Genomic DNA, 9,696 nt, shown 5'->3' with positions numbered 1-9,696 from the left:
TACTCTGTATTTTATAGTTATATATCATATAATGATGTTTTAGTCAGTGATAGGTCTTATATATGACAGTGGTCCCGTAAGAGTTTAACGGAGTTGAAAATTTTCTATAGCCCAGTGATATTGAAACCATCATAATATTTCAGTGCAAAGGTTGCAAAAACCTACTGGGTGGTTGAAATGGCAAACAGTTTTAACCTGGGTGCAGACAAGGGTAACAGTGAGGGGCTCCTGGAGGGGGTGCCTGAGAAAATGACTAACGAGGAGTCGGAACTGACACAGGAATGCATAGATGAAAAAACAGAAATGCATGGATGTGTGGTATTTCACAGAGTGACTGACACTTTCTCAAAAAAGGGTCTTGAGCAAGTCATTCGGGAGTATTACAGCAGAAGACCTTGTTATAGAAATGGCGGCTCTATGTGTATTACTGACCTCTGAATACCCTCCAGCCAGATAAGACATGGAGGGGACAGACAGTGATATTGATGATCCTTGTGTTAACCCAGACTAATGTATATACTTGTGTCCTGCTTTTTTTAGAGAAAAGTTTGCAAAGTAAAAAAGGAAGACAAATATTTTTAAAATAGCTTATAAAATAAGGATATAAAAATGTTTTACTGGTTTAATAAAATTTTATTTTTCAGAATGTACAGCCAGGGGGACCTGTTGTTCATGCATCTTCACCAACAGCCGGGGCACCAACAGCTTCACCCCACCGTTGGTGTTTCTGGTGCAAATTACTTGAGCTATGTGCTTTGAAACTCGTTTAATAAGTCCTTTACTTAGGCGCTCCTGAGGGCTGCCCTGGCCAAGGAACCCCGGATCTTCAGTCACTCAGAGACAACAGCTGGGGTTATAAGCTTGTAGTTGGGAACATATGTTGCTTTGTCAAACGACACCAGGATATTGAGCTTGTCCCAAACTTTGCCTCTGGGTCACTTTTTTTTGGCCTTGCCCCCAGATTTGTTGACTGGGTCTTTGCCTTTTTTGGCTGACTTTCCAGCAGCTTTCTTCTACTTGTTGTCCTTGGGCAGCATGGTGAAACTTGAGGAGCGCTGGATCTCACTGCTACCTGAGACGATGTCAGATAAAAAGGAAGAAAAGATGTTTTTGTACCTGTGTACAATATGTTTGTGTTTTAAGTTGAGTGTTAGTATAAAAGAGTGCAGGAGTCAAAAAGTTAAAAAACATTAAAAGTTTATAAAGTAAAAGTTTCAGTAAGGTAGGGTTAATTTATTATTGAAAAAAGAACAATTTTGTATAAATGTACTGTAGCCCAATAGTAGAGTGTTTACAAAGTCTACAGTAGTATACAGTAATGCCTAGGCCTTCACATTTAATCACCAATCACTGACTCACTGGAGCAAATGCTGTCCTACAAGCTCCATTTATAGTAAGTACTCTATGTTGATGTATCAGTTTTTTCCCTTTATACCATGTATTTACAGTACCTTTTGTATATTTAGATATGTTTATGTAACACGTAGGTGTGTGTATGTAACACAGATACTTACTACCATGTTACACTTACCTCCGGTACCCAGTAAACTTAGGTGCTACAGAGTCTGTGGCTGGGGAGCAACAGGTTAGACCCTGTTGGCCCACATGTGCAGTAGGCTGTGTTCCCAGGTGTGTGCATGTGCACAATAATGAAATGGCCTAGTGACACATTTCTCAGAATGCATTCCTGTCATGAGGTGATGCATGACTCTGTAATTATTTTTATAATGGTGATGCAAGAACTTAGTCTTTGTGACAAAGTACTAACTTGCTTTCTGACTCTTGATTTACTTTGCTACTCCCATGACTTTACAGGTCCTTTCTAATTTCTGATGCACTCATGCAAGTGTCTAGTATGGACTGTGGTCCAGCTCCCAGATATTCAGTCTTCACTACTGCAGCTTCTCTGGCTCTCTCTTTCCTGGGCACCAGTGCTCAGTACATGTCCTAGTTGATTGCTCCCATTTTCTGTGTGTCATTAAAATGCAATTTCCACCCTCCTTTTATTTCTTGAATAACAGTTAAGACAGAATTCAAGTTCACCACTATGTATTATGTATTAAGCATGATTATGTATTAAGCATGTTTGCTAAAAATTAAAATACAGATCCATATTACCCAAACTAAAACTTTTATTTTCTTCCCCACCAGTCCTCTTTAAAGGCATACTTATTTGGCTTAAGTTATAAAGGACTCTGGAATCTTGTGAGTGACTTCCTGGGTATGGCTATTGAGGCTACCGAAATACCAGGTACAAATAAAATAAGATGCATTTTAGATATAAGGCGAGTACTCACTACATCAGCAAGTTGCCTGAGTTCCCCTTACTGCTCTCAGTCTGAAATCATTGTAAGCAGTTGGGCGCCTTCTACTTGTAAAGATTTGTTTAGTACAGACCTTTATAACTATTGTGTATTGTTTTTGTCCAGTCACTCAAGATAATTCTTTCCTTGGAGCTGAATTCAAAATAAAATTTAGCAAAAAAGTTTTACATAGTAATTTTTAAATGGTATCCATTTTTTTTATGGTTGTTGAAGTACAGTTGTCTCCATTTACATCCCACCACCCTACCCACTAGATTAAAATAATTGATTCCTTTGTTTCTTTTTATATTTTGGTTAAGCAAAATATTTATGAAATAAATTTATCGTTCTTTCATTATAAACCATTAACATTATAATGTTAATTGTGTTGTGCCTACAAAAACATCAGTCTGGAATTGCATTAATAACCACTGTCTTGTGAGGTGACTGGAATGAGCCATTCAAGGACCTTTATTTAAATAGTATTAGAACTATTATGCAGAGTAAATTTAGTTTTATGCCCAGGGACAAAGGGTTTTACTAGGATAGTTTAAAATAGATATGTTGTAGAATTGTGCACCTGAAACCTGTATATTATTATTAACCAATGCCACCCGAATTAATTCAATAAAAAATAAAAATAAAATATCCTTACTTTAAAACAAGGAAATGATCATTTTGAGTGAGGAATGCCTGCGTGTTTTTCTACATAAGTCAAAAGCGAAACAATCATGTTTCTTTTTTTCCTTATCAGAATACAGAGGGTGAATATTAAGATGATCATCTTGCTGTGCCTGAGTTATTAAAAAATAGTTATTAAAGGTAACGTGGTCTTCAGATTAAGCAGCCCTTCCTTAGTAAAGCAGAGCTCTTTCCTATTAAGCTTTATATACTTCCATTCATGGAAGAAACCAAACCAAATTGGACTCAAACACAGAAAAAAAAACTTTAAAAACATACCACTGTGGATTAAATAAAAACATACACACATGCTTACAATAGCATTGATTATCTTTTGTATAAAAAAATTCCACAGGCCAAGTTTGATAAACTATGATTATCTGTAACTTCACTGTTAAAAAAAACATTTAAAAACTGGATAGTAATATCTACAAAGGAGTTTTCTGAAAGTTATTTTTATTGATGCTTCTTTGTTTTCAGTAGTTGTTATTGAATTGAATGTGATTTAGCTGAAAAAGGGCTAAACCTGATTTTATAAAATTCGTATATTATTCCCAGCCTGCTGTCCCAAAATAGCCTAGTTCTAGATCTAATTTAGGAAGCATAAAATTGACTTCTGAAAGCATAGTTAATGATCTTGTGCCTCTGTGAATGTCCAATTTATACACTGTTCACTGAGTAAATGAGATATATATTTTTTCTCAAATGCTTGCAATCTGGAAGCTCAACAAATTCTCTGTTTGGACCATTTCATATGTTAGTTTTAATGCTAGTAAAATAGGGTATCTAGAGATAGATTTACATTCATAGTCATAGTTTTTACTTTCTAAGAAAATTAATATTTATTTTACTCAACTTTACGAGCTTAGATTCTGTATTTGAAATAAAAAGTGGTAAACTTTGTCTTGTCCAGATGTAAAAATAAAATAAATCATTACCTTCTATGACAGAAATAGTACCGATGTATATAGATTGAGTTTATTTTTAAATAATAATAGACAAACTTAGCATATACTTGTTTTGACCCTATGGGGCAATTAATTCTTTTCTTGTGTAATTAAGGAAATGGATACTAAATTAAACCAATTTAAATATTTTGTGCACTATTCTTAATATTGAACCTTATAATCAAAGGAGCTATTTTGACTAAAATATAACATGCATTATTTCCCAAAGCTTAAACAATTGACTAAGAAGTTAAATTAATACACAAGCAATAAACAAAATGTTTAACCATTATTTCATCATAAGGACACCATCCTATGTCTTATTATGATCATACATGTTAATTGGCCATCTTGTCATGATGCCTAAACCTTTACCACATTTCTATTTAATGCTAAGCAAACAGTAAATTTATTTCTATTTATTCTCTTGCTCACTGCTACCAATTTGGCTTTCTTATTCTCTGATTATTCCTCTTCCGAATTGTGCCACTGAAAGTTTATGCTACTTTCTAATTTAACACTTTAATTTTTCAGTTTTTCTATTTTTCTCCTATTACCCTACTTTGTACCTTCTTTTTCTTCCTTCTCTATTTCCTCATCCTCTCCCTCTGTCTCTGTCCCTATCTGTGGTCGTGTTTTGCATCCTTATTTATCAATACGTTGCCCATGCACAATACTTAGCCCTCTGATTTTTTTGTCTTGAAAAGCCCCATGGTTTGTCAAGGGTTATGAATCTGTTTCAAAACCAGACCAGCTCTGTTCTAATTCCTGTGCTACCACTTAGTGGTTCTGTGTTCTGGGCATTTCCCACCACCTCTCTGTGCCTCAGTTTCTTTATCTGAATAATGGCAAAATAACAGTGCTGCTGCAGATAGTTTGCATTATTAGATGTAAAGCACTTAGGAAAATACCTGGCACATAACAAGTGCTATATAGTTTTTCTGATTTTTTACTATGATGATGATGATGATAATGAAAATATGCTATTGTATCTATCATGTTATTATATTATTATTATTTCTATTTTTCTTCAGTTTAGCTTATGTTAATCTTCCATTTTTCCAGATCACAGGGGAATATTTGTTGTTTTTGCTTTGAACATGATGCTTTTTTGACTTGAAAAAGACAGCATTGCTCTATATGTTGCTCTTTTGAACTCAGGTTCTTTCTACAAGTTGTTCCCCAAAGCCTGGGCTTTGTTTCCTTTATATTTCTTTCCATAATTTACTTACCTTAATGTTTATAATTTCAGCTCTGCTCTCAGTTCAACAAAGAAAACTTACCTGACTCACCACAATGGATGAAGCTTTCCTATAGTATTTTTCTCTAGATGCCTATATTTTCCCTGAGAGCATTGATAATATCAGATTCTGTAACTGCATGAAAGCAAGAACAGTTTTTCTTTATTTTTGGCTCACGATATATCCCCAGAAGTCCTGCAGATTTACATGGAGTGCTGAATAAATATCAGCTGATTGAATGAATGAAGGAAGGAATGAATGTTCTAAGCAGAGAAAACAGTGTAACATTCAGAAAAGTATGTTTTTCGAGTAACTTTTATATTAACTCTAGGGATTTGCATAAGTAGCTTCTGCATAACACACTGTGTTTTAATTCTCTATTTACTTATCTTCTCCCCTTCATTATTGTGAAACTGTGGATAGGAACTTTGCCTTTTTTTATTGTACCTTCAGTGCTTAATATAGTGTTTAGACTAGTTAAAGTCAGACAAACAGCCATTTTTACTTGTTAACACCATTAATTGTAATGGAATTTGACACAAAAAATTAACCAGGCATTAGTGAATTAAAAAGGATTCAATAAAAATGAGGTTGGTCGGGTCAATAATAGCAGGAAGCATCTATAACCCCCCATGCCTGATGAGATAAAAGGAAGCCTTTGGTTGTAAAACCTGGACATCCTATGGAGCTGGGTCTCAGACTTCAGAGACCCCTTAGGGTAGCCCATTAGGTATCCCGAGAAGGTACAACAAGACTGGTTCTCATAGTTTGAGAAGGCTGAACACTGGAATCAACTGCTGTTACTTGAAACAGCTGTCATGGTCAAGGTGAGGACCATTGTTGGGTGACTATCAGGAATAGGAAACAAAAAATAAGCAAATTAATTCTTCCTCTTCCATCCTTCCTTTCTCACTCTGAAATCCCGTATTGACACAGTCTAACCGAGATCCAACTGATAAAATGGAAATGTGGTTTGCAGAGTCTCCTTACTAGCTACCTGGATTATAAAAGGGTGGATTTGAAGAGGAGAGCAAATAGGCAATCATCTACCATAACATCAACTAGTATATTTTGACAACCAACACAATGACTCTTTTTTTAATAAGAGGCAATTTTTCTTTTGTACAAACAGAACTCCTTTACCACTCTTTCTGAGATTAGAAAAAGTCCCCTTAGTCAGTCAGTAGGTCGACATCTGGGAGATGGTCACAACATCCATCTCTGGCTATGTTTTCTTCTCACATTCACTTACAGTGCCATCTCAGTCACTTTGTACCAACAGAAAAAAATCGTAAAATAACTACTAAGGATGATCTTTGTATTAAGTAATTAGGTAAAAACAAAAAGAGAAGGCAAAAATATAAAGATAAAAACATAAATGTAGATATAAACACAGATATAACAAAAGAAAGAAAATATGTATAGCTGGTAAATTTCTCATTCCTGTAACTGATCATGAATCCACACTCGATTTACTACTATTCATTCCACATTTCCCTTGTTTTCAGATAAGAGCCCAGTAGGTCTAATTGTTTATATGCTGGAATGAGAAAAATCTTCATTCCTGGAGAGACTGGATCCTTAATGGTTCTTCCTGTGTTGCTTTGTTGTAATGTTGTATTAACTTTTACTATTGGACATTAAAGAAGTAAGATGTACCCTGTAGATTACACACATAATCCTCCCAGACCCCCTGTTGAGTAATGGCAATGCTATTTCCCCTCGAAATCCTAATTGATCACCTTCTTTGCTCGTTCAAGATCATAAAACAACAATAACAACAAACAAACAAAACCTAATAGCTGAGTTGCAGATTTTAATTCTAATTTAGTGGAAATATATTGTGTCCTCTCTAAAACATTCCTCTTAGGAGCCATAATCTCCACACCAGCAGAGCTCAAACTTGTAGGAATTAAAAGGAGGAAAAATGGGGTGATAATGTTAAGGGTGATCATGAGAGAAATGATTCTCATTTTTAATACTTTATTCCCAAATATATTCTGTACCATATCTTGGTTGCTGATTTATTGGAGATACTACATTCTGTAGGACAGAATCCCATTTTGGGGAATATCGTCTCCCAACAAATTGGTTGAGTCTTCAAAGGCATGTCATAAGATCCATGAATTCTATGGGTATTTGCTATTTTACTTATATGGTAAAATCTGTACCTTTATCAGAAGCAGTTACGTACATAATACCATGATGGTGAACAAGACAATTGATAAGTTCATAGATGTTAGTTCTAGTAATGTTATGGACAGGAAATGCAATTCTGCATACACGGTATATTTCCCTTCCTTGACAAGACATAACTGCCCCCTGCATGATATAATTTATCCAATATAATCAATCTACTACAAGGAAATACTTCCTCATACACAACAATGTTTTTTCTTGGCTGTTAATAGGTTGGATACTTGATTTTTTTAAAATCTGATTTTACCTGGCCCATTATTTAAACAGAAGGTGGCTGAAGAGAGAAACTAATTTATATCACGATATATCCCATCTTGTCCCTGTGATGATTATTGAAAGCCTCTTCTGCAGAGGAAGGGCTTTGGGGAATACACTCATGGAAGACATCTTCACAATCTGTAACCATTCTTGAAATTGCATCCCAATATTTTTTCTTCTGACTTTCTTGCTATCAATCTTTAAATCCTGACTTTTTAAAAAAGTCTTTGATCATCCACCCAGGCTGTGAATAAGTTCTCGTGTCACTCTTTACTTTTAGCAATTTCTCAGCTCAGATCAAGTAAGAAACCAAATTTATTGCTTGAATTTCTACCCACTGGAATGATTTATCTTTCTCTATTGTCTTTAAGGGTCACTTCTGGATTGGGATGTATCTATCTACACAGTTACTGTTGGAACCAGTATAACATGCAGACCATCTATAAATCATGAACATGCTTTTTACTTCTCAGTCAACTGTCTATAAGATACTATTTATGAGACCATAAGTCTGGATTATGGGAAATAGACAGTATTACAGGGTTTGATATGATGTGGTATGAGCCACCAGCTCCTGCACCTTCTATGCCTCTTTCAAACTTTCCTGAACTTAATTTCTTATCTACTATTTTCATTTCATGATAGATAGCTTCTCTATAGAACAAGATTATGTTTTGGTTAGAAATATAGCAACCAATTTATAATGAGCATTTCAGTTCAAATAATTATTGATTTCCTATTATTAGGTCTACAGTGACAACTGGAGTTGGCTGGAAGCCCAAGACTATTTCTCAAAAGGACAGTTGTTATCAGAGAAAAATAAATTTGCTCTCAAAGCTTAGAAGTCTGTGCAGTTATTCTCTTACTGGGGAATTCCAGGGGCTTCAGACAACCTTTATAGTTTTCATAGAAGTTTTGAATTTCATTGGGTATGTTTTTAGTCTTTATCATAGCTCAATAACAGCTGGAAGCTATTTCTCAAAAGGATGATAATTATTTTCTAAACATTAAATGGCTTACTCCCAAACCGTAGAGATATATGCTGTTATTCCCACACTATCAGAGGTTCAATATATCATCTGTTGGCCAGGTCACTTTGAGTATGACTGGATATGCTGGGTCTAAAGTCCCAAGTGGAAGAGCAGCTTTCATGGCGATATGGACTTGATGCCAGGCCTTCTTTTATTCTCATCTCTGCCCCAGACTACAGTTTTATGAAATTCTTAGTAAATGGGTTCGCTGTGCTCACTGAAAATATCTCTTGGCAGAGAGCAGACAAGTTTGCGTAATCTTGAAACAATACTGCAAATTTGTACTTTTAGCCCTGCAAGGTAAAACTCAAACTGCCTTTAGTAATTCCTTTCAGTTGGTGTAGAGAAGAAATAAAATTAAATTCCAAGTGAAGGGGCTTATACCAGATACTAAGCTAAATTGATATTTTCCAGGAAGTCTGTAACATTTAGAACAGCAAGGAGAGACATCTAAATCTCTCCTGATTTAGATGCTAATACAACAGTTATTCTCCAAGATCAATGTACTTTGTACAGAAATCAGAGAACCTTTCTATGCTCATTTATTTAGCAGCCCAATGTTGCGATTTGTAGAAGTTGATTCGTTTTCATTTTTTTCTTTTCTTCATCCAGATGCCTAAAGAATATCTGTTTTTCTCCACTCCATTCTTGCATTCTGGCAGTTGGGATGGAGTTAGAGTAACTTTGATTAACCAATACATAATTAGCCCAGGATGATTTTGAAGAGATTGTGTCATTCAGCTTTTCTGAAACAGAAATAAGTATTTTCCCCAACAGACCTTTACAAATTTGTGTTTTACAAAAAACAGTTTAAAAGTCTTGGAATGCACAACTCAGGGAGAACTACTCTGGGTTCTGAAGGCGTTGCAGGGAGCCACCAATGGTTTTCTCCGTTACCGGGAATATTGAAGCAGTGGTTTGCTGCGCTAGTCCGGAAACTTCTACAAGCCTTACATTGGCCCCCACCCCCATCAGAATCGGCTGCACTGCATGATAGGTTTCCTTTCTGTGCTGACTTTCTGATTTCAGCAAGTGC

At 35.4% G+C, this 9,696-nt stretch overlaps 1 pseudogene; it reads right to left on the bottom strand.

Moving 5' to 3' along the window:
- Positions 1 to 670: 670 nt before the first annotated feature.
- On the bottom strand, positions 671 to 1,037 carry LOC128627477 (40S ribosomal protein S25-like; annotated as a pseudogene).
- Between the last annotated feature and the right edge of the window lie 8,659 nt (positions 1,038 to 9,696).

Source organism: Artibeus jamaicensis, unplaced genomic scaffold (genome assembly GCF_021234435.1).
Source record: "Artibeus jamaicensis isolate MK-2021 breed Jamaican fruit bat unplaced genomic scaffold, CSHL_Jam_final contig_415, whole genome shotgun sequence".
In the NCBI taxonomy this organism is placed as follows: domain Eukaryota; kingdom Metazoa; phylum Chordata; class Mammalia; order Chiroptera; family Phyllostomidae; genus Artibeus; species Artibeus jamaicensis.
The sequence above is the reverse complement of the archived record's forward strand: the minus strand, read 5'-3'. Positions and strand labels throughout refer to the sequence as shown.